The sequence below is a fragment of the Aegilops tauschii genome, chromosome 3 (assembly GCF_002575655.3).
Source record: "Aegilops tauschii subsp. strangulata cultivar AL8/78 chromosome 3, Aet v6.0, whole genome shotgun sequence".
NCBI lineage: Eukaryota > Viridiplantae > Streptophyta > Magnoliopsida > Poales > Poaceae > Aegilops > Aegilops tauschii.
Genome location: NC_053037.3, coordinates 292,940,458 through 292,954,744, shown reverse-complemented (window position 1 = coordinate 292,954,744; position 14,287 = coordinate 292,940,458).

Sequence of the window (14,287 nt, the reverse complement as noted above, 5' to 3'; positions counted from 1 at the left end):
ATGCTATACAACTTTCCCCACTACTTTCCTGTTTGATCCAACACCTAGATTTGAGTGTAGAAGCGGAAAAAGCCCACATGCAGCTAGAGCAATGCATGTGGAATAAGTAAATTATACCTTAAGGTTCTTGGGGTGTGGTTCGGTGAGCGACCGGAGGCCGTTCGGCCCACACTATGTACGACGGCAAGGAAGAAGGGGTCGGAGGCCCTCCTGCGCCACCGCTGGGTGAAAGAGAACAGCTGTGCCAGTAGTGGATTCCCTCCCTCGCCGATGGCGACAGCGTTAAGCCTCCCTCCCTTCCCGGCGGACGGATCCTGCCGACTCTTTGACCAGCAGTGAGGGGAGAGAGAGAGGCCAACGAAGTCTTGTTTAGATCTGGAGAGGGTGAGAGAGTGTGAAGAGAGCAACTACAAGCGCTGAGGCTCCAGCGTGTATATATATACTGGAGAGAGAGTGTGAAGAGTGCAAACCTTAGAAAACAAGCACCGAGGCTGCAACGTATACATGATGAGGTGATTATACGGTCACTACGAGATCATATAGCTCCGTATCCATCCATTTTGACCAGTCAAAGAATTCTCCTGGCACCGCCCCAGATCACTTTCTCTCTGTGTCATGCGGGGCCTACCTGTCATTGGGTGGAAGAAAGAAGTCGAACAAAAATAAAATTATGCTCAAGTGTAGTTATCGAACCCGAGACCTCAAGTTTGATGAGTGAACAGGCTAACCAGCTACACCACCCCCACGTTATGTTTAACGAGAGGAAAATAACCTTTAATACATTCCTGCATTCGTGTGACAAGCATGCCGTGTTTTTTTGTTGTGTGGGAGTCATTGGGATTTAAATCATAATCGTGTCATGTGGCTTTGGTGGTAAGGTCTTTTGGGATTTAAAGCAGTGTTGGTAGTACAGAAATAATGCAGCCTTAGTCACCTTACTTTTCTCCACGTAGTACGTTGGGTCCCACCAGTCAGAGGGTGAAACAAACAAATTAATAAGAAAAGTTAAAAGCGACAGCAGTGTATCTTATCTCACACATCTCGCTACTGCTCGTGAACACTATCCAATTGATCCCTCTGTTTGCTCACATACTAATTTAAGTGAATCTGTATTATGACATGCACACAATTTTGGGCACTTGTATTCGACCTAAGTCAGTGTGCCACCGTATCTCGCACTACTCCCTCCGTCTAGGTGTAATAAGTCACGTTAGAAGGTGTAGCGGGACCAAGGTGCAAGCAGGTTTTTTTCGAAATGAGGTGCAAGCAGATTGGAGGAGAAGGAGAAACTTGACCGGTCCTTCCACCAATCAAAGCCCTGATTTATGTCTCTAAACGCAACAATTAATCACAACAACTAAGAGATGTCGTTTTAGCTACCATGCAGGGCCAAGTATTAACTCGCATGCATCAACGCGTAGTTGTGCTCCATGCATTGGGTTTCCTGGGGAGATAACAAGGCAGAGTAAGGAGTGTTTGGTTACATTGCTAGGCTGGTCATAGTGGTGAGTAACTTGGACTAGTAACATGCATATGTTACTAGTCTATGTTACTACTCTCGTTTTCGGGCTGGTCATTGCTAGGCTGGTCATAGTACTTTCATATTAGGTAGTAACATATGGATGGTAACATGCAAGTCTTCATTAATTGAGATATAGACTCATTTTACCTCGGCGTGTGTGTGTGTGTGTTTAACAGCATGTATGTGTTAGAGAGAGCGACACATCGACCTACTAGAGATGGTGTGTAGTGTACGATTTAGTCGCGAGAGTCGGTGCATCCTCTCATTTCCGGGCGTCCGGTCGGGACAGGCGGGACAGCTGCCACGCCTGCTCCTGACCAGCCTGGCCCACCTAAAGCCCCTGCATCGCCCGCGCGCGCTTCCCGCCCGAAACGGTCAGCGCCGCTCCAAAGAATCGGTGCCATATTCATGCCCAGGCAGAGCGGACGTGACCTCTCACTGGCGCCTGCGTTGAAGGGAGAAGCGGATTCAAGAGTGATGGTTGCTTCGTCCGTCCAACTTACTGTTGGGTCTATGTGATTTGACGGCTTATTGGTCATTATTACTGAGGTGGTAGGACTGATGGATGTCCCACGCTTTCGGCGAAAGGAGGTACTACTAGATCACAATTTTCTCCATTCTCAGCGGAGGAGTGCGAGAGCAGTGAAAACACACATGCTCAGTGATTACATGGCCCACCTCACACTATCACCATATTTTCTGGACACCATGCAACACCTAACTCTTTACATAGTACTAGTATAGTACGTACTGTAATTTATCAGCGAGATAAATTTGTACAATGCTATGAAGCTTCCAGCTTCTGTTTCATGTATCTTGCGTCCAAGGTTGTCCGTTGCAACATTTCATCAAATACAAAGGAGACTAACATGCATGCTATTGCATCTCAATGATTGACAGATCATAGCCAATATGTACTCCCTCCGTTCCATAATAAGTGTCTCAACTTTATGCAAACTTTAGTACAAAATTGTACTACTACTAAAGTTGACACTTATTTTGGAACAGAGACAGCTAAAGAAAAAAAACGATCCATGCAGTCCCTAGCCCTTGAACCGTAAACCCTAACCAGGCTTTAATTTTCTGGAAACATTGGAGCTTCCGAAGAAATGAAGTTTGCAACCCTTTGACCATCGTATCATGTTGTGCAGTTTCACCAAAATCGAGATGAGCATCCCTGTGGCAAAGAAATTGAAGAAGTGTGATTAGAATAAGATTACTAGGACTAGTTGATGAGACATAAACTCATCACAAATATAGTACATAGAAGCCAGTAGAGGTATGTGCGGGGCAAAGAAGTAGAGAAATATCCACATGGAGTGATGTGGGCAGCTGGAGCAGTGGTGCAAGCCGGCTGTAAAGGGAGTTGTACCTGAGGGATGTCGGGACGTAGCTCAACCTAGAGGAGGGCGGCGGGAGGAGGCAACTGCCCACGTCACGGCAGTGAGCAATGGACGAAGGCAACCTCACCGGCTTTGTGAGAGAGAACGGCGGGGACCCCTGATCGGGACGTGCCGACAGTGGGTTTTCGCCGTCGGCGACGGCGGCCGCATCTACACTAAGCATCCACCCCTTCCCCCGGCGGACGTGATCCGCCGGGATGTTACAGATGTGGCCACAGTCATTTTGTGCGAGAGAGTGTGAATACTGAAGAGAGCAACCCTAGCAAGCAACCGTGTAGGCTCGTCCTGCCTATGTATATAGTGGAGCGGTTTCCTTTTCTCTCCATATGAACCTATTTATATTGCGTACGTGCCACTGAAGAAAAAAAACTTTATTTATAAATGACACGACACCTAGTACTTGTTCTCCTATAAACCTTGCGCTTGGCATCTCCAAAATATTAACCTTGCGATTGGCTCTTCACCTCTTCGGGAAGTCAAGCAATAATGGTGCTGCAGTATATATCGTTCTGGCTATATGTGACCGAATGAATTGCTGCACGTCCACCACGTGGGCGAGGGGCGAGGGAGAGTGCGTACTATTACGTCCATTTCAATATGGAGTAAATATGGAGCAAAATGAGTGAATCTACACTCTAAAATACGTCTATATACATCAGTGTTTGGAGTATGTACTCGTAGTTCTTACTGAAATCTACTAAAGGACATATATTCCAAACAATATGATAATCTCTCTAACCAAGGTAGGGACGAGGAGTAAACGGAGGGAGTAGTAAAATTTTCTCCTCGTCCTGCGAGCCACCGCGCGCGTGGGCGAGGGAGCGGGCGTAAGGCGTACTAGTAAGCAAGCTTCACCTCATCCTGCGAGCCACCGCGCCTGTGGGCGGGGGAGACGGCGTACTAAGCAAGCTTCTCCTCGTTCTGCGAGTTGACGGGACACATCAAAAGTACTCCAATGTATAGAGCCTTGCCTCTAAGGTAGGCCCCACATGGTTTGCCTCTTTTTTAACATAACGCGTCAAGTTGCAATTTGTTTGTTCACCCATGGTAGACGATCCTCCATCAAGTGGACAACCAGTACACGTGTAAAATTACCATGTGGGCTGCCTTTTCGTACAGAAACGAGCTCCACCGTGTACCCACGCAGGTGTGGTTGGGAAAGAGACGGGAGTACGTGCACCGTGTGTGCACCTCTTCTCTTCGTGCATGTCCCCCACCTACGTGGGTGTGTGTGAGAGAGATACAAACCTAGACAGATGGCGTGTGCGTTTGTGAGTGCTTTTTGTTTTTTTTGTGGGGGTGGTGATTTCGTGAATGTATTTGTGGGAATATGTGTCGATGACATCTCAAACAAAATTTTGCATGCAATGTGTGTGAAATAGAGGCATATCCATATCATATAGAGAGGCCCAGAGGGGGCGATCCACGAGAAGAGAGGGAGGGGTCATAGATATCGATAGAGTCGAAGAGAGGATCAAGTGGGTGGGTGCGAGATGGATGAAGAGAGCCATCAAAATTGTGTGTGTGCAAGTCAAAGATATAGGGCGACTGACCTACCAGAACGTCAGAGGGCACAGGGCAAGTTTGTGTGTGGCAGGGAGACATGACTAGAGCGCTCGATGTATCGGTGTGTGTGTGGGGGGTGGGGGGAGGGGGGCAGCGGCCTAACTAAAGAGGTAGAACGACTCGTATATGTGTTGAGAAGGAGAGACCCAGCTATGTCTTGAGGGAGATGGGTCGACATCCATACATAACTGAAGGACGGGAAATAGGTTGGGACACACAGAGAGAGAGAGAGAGAGAGAGGAGAGAGAGAGAGGGAGGGAGAGGGGTAGAGTGCTGGATGGGTGATGGAGTTGCTTCTCGGAGATGGTGGGAGAGGCCTACTAGACAAACTGAGGGTAGAACTGCAATATTATCAATAAGAGTGGGGATGTGTTTCTGTGTGTGCCTGTGCGTGATAGATCTGTCGGGACGCATGCATGGATGATGAAGGGGAACCATGTGTTTGCTAAGCAAATCTAACTAGATCGGTAGATCAATTGTTGTTTGTCGGAGGAAGGGAGAGACATAACTAATGAGGTAGATCGATCGACCCGTGGGAAAATGAGTTATAAGGACCTAGCTAACTATATGTATAGCGGGAGATCGGCCGGTGTACATCCATTTTTTAGAGGCAAATAAGGCCCAACGAGACGGATAGACAAAGAGAATGGAGCTAGGAGGTGGTGCGAGAGGCCGAGCTACTAGCTAGATAGGGGGAGGAGTGTGCGGTTGTGAGATTGATGAAAAGAGGGGTGAGAGTTTACACGTGTGTGGGACCGTATGAGAGACATGAGGCATGGGCACAGAAAGGAGGAGATGGAAGGTGCGTGTGTACGTATGTTGTAGGCAGACGCTGGAGAGGTCTATCGATCGGTGTGTGTTGGAAAGGAGTTGTGGAGACTGTGGGAGAACGACCTAAAGAAAAAAAATGAATGTGCGTGATGGATAGATGCTAAGGGAGGGGGAGGGCGAGGAGGGCGTGTGCATGCACGAGAGAAAGTTAGTGCTAGCTACAAAGGTTAGAGGATTGTGTGGGTGTAAGAGACTAACAAAGATCATAATTTGATATGAAAGTGGATTCATATATTTGAATAGGAGATCATAGTGTTATAGACATATGCATGCATGAATATAGCGGTGATACGCGTGCTGTGGTTTTGCACATGTTATACCATAATGTGATAATGCATGGCATTTGCAACTCACAGCTAAATGTCGAACAATCTAAGCCATACTATATATCGAACAATCTCACATTTTATTTGAATTTGTGATAATGTGTGGCGTTTGCAGCTTACAACTAAATATCGAACAATCTAAACAATACTATATATCGAACAATCTCACATTTTATTTGAATTTGTGGTAATGTGTGGTGTTTGCAACTCACATCTAAATACTTGTAGGCGTAGGGGCCGGGGCACCATACATTATGTGATAAACACATTATACATATGAGACATGGTTTAGATTATGAAGATGTAGCTAGAGCTTGAAATGTACTGTGATTTGAAATCAACATAAAGTGGATTCAAAAAATCGAGTTCAAGTTCATATAGTACACATAGTTCATATCTAACTCGAGAGTAATCATGTGGTGTGCTGTGAAGATAATACACAAACGATGGTTTAACTTGACAATAATGATGATTGTAGATCTTATTAAAATAGAGAAACGAATTGAAATGGTTTGACTTCACAACAATCATTATTGTAGATCTTATTCAAATAGAGAAATGAATTCAAATTTAGTTCATATTGAAGCGGTAGTATATACGTTTGGAATGCACTAAAACTTTCATTTGAGTAGCAGATTGCATGCATTATACACGTAGCGAAATATTTAAATTGAACATAACATGAATTCAAAGTTTTGAATGACTTTTGTAGTGCGAATTGATTTGGTACAATACACGGGACTAGACTCTCTTGTGTGTTGCGAATTGATTTCTTTTTGTTTTTTCGTCGACGGAAGTGCGAATTGATTTGGTACAGTACACGTTGGGCTTGTCCGAAAATTTCAACCCGCGCCTTGTTACCCCGAAATATTTAAGATATATCTTTGTCTCGCTGCACTCCGACAACTCCCTCCATCTCAACCCGCACCTTGCTATTCCAAAATTACAACGCGCGCGAAAACTCCCACCTCCTGTGAAATCCCGACATGCGAAATGCCCGTGATACCCCTAAACTGAAAGAACCGCATAGCTCGAATCGGTGGGGGTAATTTCGTAACTTACCCCACATTTCGGACAAGCTCGTCCCTAAGCCATGGTTCCCCACTCCCATACCATCCGCCCACCCATTCGTACACCGAGGCCGTGAAAACCCGCGAATCCCCACACCCTCCTCCGTCCGCCACCCAGCTGGAGCCTCTTCCCCGACGACATCGTCCACAGCAACACCTTGACATCCCTCATCCACCGTACCGGATGAGGATCCATCGTCGATCTCGTCGTCCCGCCGGTTCAGCCACCCCGTCCTCCACCTCCAAGGAGCTGCCCTGATGTTCCCCTCGTCTTTCGCGCCACCTCCATTCCCACACCGCCGTCTTCACCTGCACCACCGGAAGAGCATCATCATCACCGTTTCCTCGGATGAAGCTGAGGCCTAATCGGTGCCACCAAAGAGGTTGTACAATAATCGCCGCATTTTCATCTTGATTCGATCTCACGGTGCTGCCGGTGCTCGGTCCCGAGCCGACACGGCGCGGCTCCATCTACGGAGGCGTCGCTGGCCACTTCCTCCACGGTGTCGCTCCCTCGGCGGCGACGTCCACATCAGTAGGAGTTGCTGCTGCTTTAGCTCTCGCTCGCGCTGCTGCTCTGCTCTTGCTCTCGGTCCCCTGCTTGGTCTGCTCTTGCTATTGCTCTTGCTCTTGCTCGTGCTGTTGCTCTCGCTCTTGCTCTTGCTTGCGATGTTGCTCCGATTTAGCTACACTTCAATCGACTGAATCGACTTTTGGGTCAGTCGATTTTCAGGGGGGTGGGGGGCTCGCCGGAGTTAAGGAAGAACCAGCCGCAGCGGGGAGGGGGGCTCACCGGAGAGGTACCCCACTATCTATCTTAGGGTTCAGGGTGGGGGCGGTGGTCGCCGGTGGTGGTGGGGCAGTGGCGTGGGGATCGTCGGAGAAAAAGCTCGGCAGGGGGGACTAGAGGGATGGCCGGGGCAGCGGCGGACCGGCGGTGGGGAGTGGTTTCGGGGCGGGCGGGGCAGCGCACAGCTGGCCGCGGGCGGCGGAGGGCGGCGGTTTGGTCGGTGGTGGCTGCGGCTCAGGGGGGTGGAGGTTGAAGTTGAACTGCAGGCCCTTGATTTCGTATCCAACGACTGGAAAATCGACTGACTAGAGATGAAAAATTCAGTCGACCGGCTCTCGCACGCGCTGCTGCTGTTGGTACTGCTTTTCTGCCACTAGCTAGTGCGTTCAGTTTCCACAGTAAAATTAAGTTTCGATGGTAAAATTCAGTTTCTAGCAAAATTCAGCTTCAACAGTTAAGTTCAGTTTCGACAATAAAATTCAGTTTTGACAGTAAAATTCAGTTTCGACAGCAAAATTCAGTTTCGACAGTTAAGTTCAGTTTCGACAATTAAATTTAGTTTTGACAGTTAAGTTCAAAGATGAGCGGCTGATGTATTTTACATCTAGCACTTTGTGGTTATGTATTTTACGCCATCTATTGGAGATGCTATTAGTATTCCACTCAGGTTAACGTTGTCTCTCCTGTCCTGCTTCAGCCTCGGCGTCGTACAACTCACCGGAGCTGCTCCAACGACGAAACCCTCCATCACGGCAGAGCAGTACCCCGGGCTCCATCTCAAGATGCCTAAGATCTTCCCCTCCTCTGACAGCCAAGTCAGCCGGATCGTCCTCACCAACCAACCCAATCACACTGAGATCGACATGGCTTCGCCAAAGAGGTTGTACACTTGTTGCATCTCTTTTTTACTCTACATGTTATATATATTGTCCACTGAGCACACGCAGTAACGTGAAATACGATTAGTTTCTCCTACTATATGACAAGCAGTGAGGTACCAGGAAACTTAGCTATCCGTGATGGACTCTGTTGAATGCCATCATTATTTATCTCTGTGTGTTTGAGCTGTGCATTTGTCGATGGGCCTGGGAGTTGAGCTAGTAGGGCAGTGGCCTAGGTCCAAAGTAGTAGAAGTAGGCAAGTAGCACAAAAACAGTTTTTGAGTGTAGCTTTTCCTTGCTCAAGCCTGCCTACTAGAATTGCAAGTGCTTGAAAGGAAAAGTGAAGGAAAAACATAGGAATTGGAAAGTTTCCTATGGTACTACTATTCATGCATTTGGCTCAAAGGAATGGAGCAAAGGAAAACTGTAGGATTTGTTCCTTTAGTGTCTCCTTGAAAGAAAAACCGGACGGATTTTAATTTCCACTTGTCCTCCTTTTCAAATTCCTATTCATGAAGCACAAGACTAAGAGATAGTAGCATAATAGCATTATAACCGTACATTTTCTTGTGGTTTGACTTAATCTCACCATGCTTCTTTGCATCCTGTGATCTTCCAATTCTTGTGAACCAAACACCCAGATTGGTAGAAATCCTGTGTTTTTAAATTCTCTTTTTTTGCACGTGCATTCCTATCCTATTACTGTATATTTCATATCCCTGCGTTGTTAGAATCCTCCAATTCAAATGAGCCCTTACAGAATTACTTCTCTTACAGATAATTGTCAAAGAAAACCTTGTGTGGTTTGTCCCGCTCCTGCTGCGCCGTCGTCCACCCGAGCTCAACTGCTCCAACGACAGAAGGGTCCAGCACAGCAGGGATCCGTCCTCCAGACTGTCTTTCGCCGCCTCAGATCTTCTTCCCCGCCGCCGGCAGCCATGACAACTGCATTACCATCATCAACCGAGCAGATGACCTCGAGGACTACACGGGTCCGCAAGAGAGGTCGCACTCTTTCGTGTCTGCTTACGTTATGCATCGCTTAATATTACATGCTACTTTGTCGTCCTGTTCACCGATTAGACTCTGAGTCAGCTCCAAACTAATGGTCAAACTTGAGTTTTTAAATGGTTGTGGGGTACATATCGGGGCCGCAATCAATAGTATCTATCTACTATCTGGTTAATCTCTGGTGTCTACTATGAGTTTCATGTTGGGTGGGAAACAAACAGTAAAGAAGCCATTATCTGTATTTTTAACTGAAGCCATTATCTGCCTGCTATCATTGGTTTTGGGTCTATCCATAGGTTGCTACCATCACTCTGGATTTCTGCATGCACTCCTTACATAATCTCACTATGTTTTATTCCTATGCATGTTAGTTATTGTACACAATGGAACTGAACATGTAGAGCAAAAGAGACGAGCCTTGCGTGCCAATAAAATTTCATGCAGACGTCGCTCCATGGTAGGCGCAAAGGCAGCCCCCCCTCCACCCATTTCGGATTGTAATCGAGAGGAAGATATCTGTTCTGAGGGGGATTCAGAAGGAGAAGACCACTCCTATTTACCCCCTGAGGTCTTCGCTCTAACTTGGCATGCTGATGTTGGTTATATCATGCATATGGTGCCTTGCATTGCTTACTTTATACATCAAATATGTCAACTGCTTAGTTTAGACATGCTTTGTGTGAATGTCATCTGTTTAGTTTATTCATCGTTTATGTGAATTATGCAACGCCATCTTGTTTAGCCAGGCATCATATATGTGAATTTTGCAATGCCATCCTGTTTAGCCAGTCATCATATATGTGAATTATATCAGGCCATCCTTTTTTTCCGTTACATATTACATTTGTCAATAATGTTAGTACATTCAACTACTCTTCGTGTGCATCAGCCATTTGACACGGTGATGGAAAATTCTGGAGTGAAAACAAGGTCTTCAGAGCAGACTATGCTATCTGACGAAGCACATATCTCGCTGGTTACGGATAGCTCCTCAGAGGAGGATTCAGAGACAGATGACCAGTCTTATTCCCCCCCCCCCGAGGTGTATGCTCTAATTTGGCATGGTTATGTTGCTCATATCGTGTGTATGGTGTCTTGCATTGCTATGTCATTTGATTAGTTTAGACATGCTTTGTGTGAATGCCACCTGTTTAGTGTCTAATTACCATATATGTGAATTATGCATTGCCATCTTGTTGCAAGACATTATATATGTGAATTATGCAATGCTATCTTGTTGCAAAGGCATTATATATGTGAATTATGCAGTGCCATGCTGTTGAGCCAATCATCATGTATGTGAATTATATCATGCTATAAATTTTTTATATTACATGTTCCATTTGTCGACAACGTTTGTATATTCAACTACTCTTCCTGTGCATCAGCCATTTGAAGCGGTGATGGAAGTATCTGGAGTGAAAACAAGGTATTCAGAGCAGACAATGCTACCTGCTGAAGCAGACATCTTGCTGGATACAGAGAGCTCATCAGAGGAGGATTCAGAGACTGATGACCAGTCCTATTTCCCCCCTGAGGTCTATGCTCAAACTTGGCAGGGTTATATTACCCATGTCATGCATGTTGTCGTGCATTGCTTAGTTTTTACATCATATATGGATTGCCATCTGCTTACTTGCTTACTATATAAATCATATATTTGAATTATATCATGCCATCATGTTTACATACACAGCATCTATCTGAATTATGGCATGGCAACCCATTTAATAAAGACATCATATAGTTATATCATCTCATCCTGTTTAGTTTTTACAGTCATCATATTTTGAATTATGTCATTCTATCCGGGAATTATATCATGCTATCATGTTTCCATAGGCGGCATGTATGTGAATTATGGCATGCCAACCTATTTAATAAACACATTATATAGTTATATCATGTCATCCTGTTTACATAGTCATCATATTTTGAACTATGTCTTTCAATCCTTTTTAGTTAGAAATCATAATGTGAAATTGTGTCATGCTATCCTGTTTAGATAGCCATCATGTATGTGAAATTGTGTCATGCTATCCTGTTTGGTTAAACAACATAAATGTGAATTATTTCATGCCCTCTTTTATTTCCCACTATCCATTGCACCTGTCTATCATACAATGTTTGTACATTCAATTACTTTTCTTGTTTATCAGCCATTTGAATTGGAGAGGGTGATGCAGTATCTAAGGGTGTAACAACACGGTCTTCAGAAAAAATAGTGCTACCAGTTGATGCAGATAGAACAACGGTTGTACTTGCCCAAGAACCAGCCCCACCACACATAACCCAGACTCTCGCAGATTGTACCCATACCCAGTTGGACAGAGAACCAGCTACACCCCTTCTAACCCCAACCCCAGCAGATAGTAACCCAGTTCCAGTTGACACAACACTGTCTCCACCACAGAGCACCCAAACACTAGCAGTTAGTAAGGGAACTGCAGTGCCCAAAGCACGAGGACCACCACTCCGAATCCCAACTCAACGCTTAAAGGAGAAGAAGAATTGTTCTCAGGTCAGGTTCTGTAGCTATGGTTCATACTCCTTTGCTCTTGCATCACTGTATTTACTCAGACCAACTATTTTCAAATTTGAAGGATGGAATTGAAACTCCAATGGCGCAACAGGTATGTTTTAAACCTGTTTCTTTAACTGGTTTGCTGTTGTAACTTGCTCTATGTTGATTTCAGTTTCAATTGAATAAACAGTTATGTTCTCATGTCATGCACATTACAAGTGTTGTTATTGCTCTATAGTTTCCCACACTTATATTCTGTCTATTCTGCTTTGTCTTGAACAAATATTATTTGAACTATGTCTCTATCTTGATTTGGCAACAAAAACTAGAATGATATAGACCATAAAGTGACCATGGTACATAGATATATGTTTGTTTCATGCTGTTATCCTGTGCACTTTACTACTGAACTGATTTACCAAAATGAGTTTCATATACAACATGGTAAACCTGTGATGTGTCTGCTTGTTTCTCTTATAGAATGCGGACAAAGTATTGGAGAAAAGTACCCCGTTATGCAATCGTAAAGGAAGTAATGCAGATAAGGTTCAAGATAGTGAGACATCCCTGTTGGTCTCCAAGAAAGCTGATAAAAACTACCTTGACGACAGTGAGAGAACCCAAAAGTCATGTCTTGATGTAGTGTTCGAGTTACTGGCCACTACTACTGGCACAAGCTCTTCGAACTTGCTGCCTGAATCAGTTCGTCTTCTTGAGTCTCAGCTTCAAGTTGAAAGACATCGATCAGATGTGCTGCGACAGGGAGCTGAAGGACTGAGTAAGTCCCTGCAGAATTCAGATGCATACTTTCTGGTGCAATAGCAAGCACTTGAGGATTTAAACGCCAAACAAGAGAAAGTTAATAAGCTTGCTAAGCATCTTGCCAGCATTATGGGTACCCAGGATATTGTTTCTTGAGATCTTCTGAAGTGGTTTCAGTTCTGGACTTGTTTTTCTGCGGCGTTTATTTGCACTGGTCGCCAACTTTGACAACCAGTGTATATGATATGCTGCTTTGTTCCCTATATTTGCACTGGTGGCGAACTTTGATGCCCAGTGGATGTAATCTGTGTAATAGCCGTGATAGCCTAGCGTAAGGTGCTTGCTTATTTATTTCCTTGTTGTCTTGTTTATTTGTTTGCTTGTAGTCAGTGTTGTTCTTTTTCCGTGGTTTGCTAGTGGCCGCAATAACCTATTTTTTAAAACTAGGCCACAATAACCATGGGCTGCATATTTACTGTAGTTACCATGGGCCTCCTACGGGCCGTAGAAACAATGGGCCTTCTTTGGGCCGTAGAAACAATGGGCCTTCTACGGGTCGTAGCATCAATGGGCCTTCTACGTGTCGTATGATCGATAGGCCAAACATGGGCCAATAACGGACCGCATTATGGGCCGTAAATGGGCTAGATTTGGAATCATCCGTTCATGGGCCGACAATAACAGGCCGTCGTTTATCGGCCGTATTTGATGACGTTATGAAAACGGCCCAACGGAGTAATGGGCCGCAAACGGGCCGATTATAACAGTGGGCTAAATTTGGCCCACAGGTAGAAAAGGCCAATGACGGGCCGTAAGTAACCGAATGCTGGAAATGAGCCCAAGAATAAATGGGCCCTGAGAAGGCCGAAAGATAACACGGTTTAGAAACGGCCCAATGGAATAACGGGCCGTTAATGGGTATAAAGGGGCACACTATTCATTGCGGGCTAGATTCACCATGGGCTGTTAATGGGCCAAGAGTTACAAATGGTCTCGTATGGGCCGAAAGACATCATGGCCCATACATGGGCCGGATGTTACAACGGGCTGGAATCATATTGGAAGGCCCAGATGAAGCTACTGGGCTTAATTCGGATAGGCCGTAACAGGCCGTGAGTTAGCGGGCCGTAAATGGGCTATATACGAACATGCCGTTAACAGGCTTTCCGTGGGCCGGGTCGTTACCTTTTGACCAAGTCAAACGTGCCGGCCTTTTCACCGGAATGGGCCTCTGTTGGGCCATGCCACGTGTCGACGTATCATAGGCGCCTCCTGTCCAATGAATGGATGACATCTGTCCCAACGATAAGCCAACACGTGTTTCCTCCGGCCAATGCGAATTTTACACGTGGAAAATCCTCATTGGTCCGGGCTGTTAGCGGGTTATCGGATCCAAAACCGGACCCCATAGCTTAACAGCGTTCCGTTACGGTGGATGCCACGTGTTGGTCACCCTTGACGAAAGCACTTCCATGATGCGCGATTTATCGTCATGGAAGTGGACACTTCCGTGATGATAATTTTGGTGATGTCATGGAACACTTCTACGACAGCACAGGTATGACTATCTTGATTCTGTCATAAATTTGTCATGGATCTAC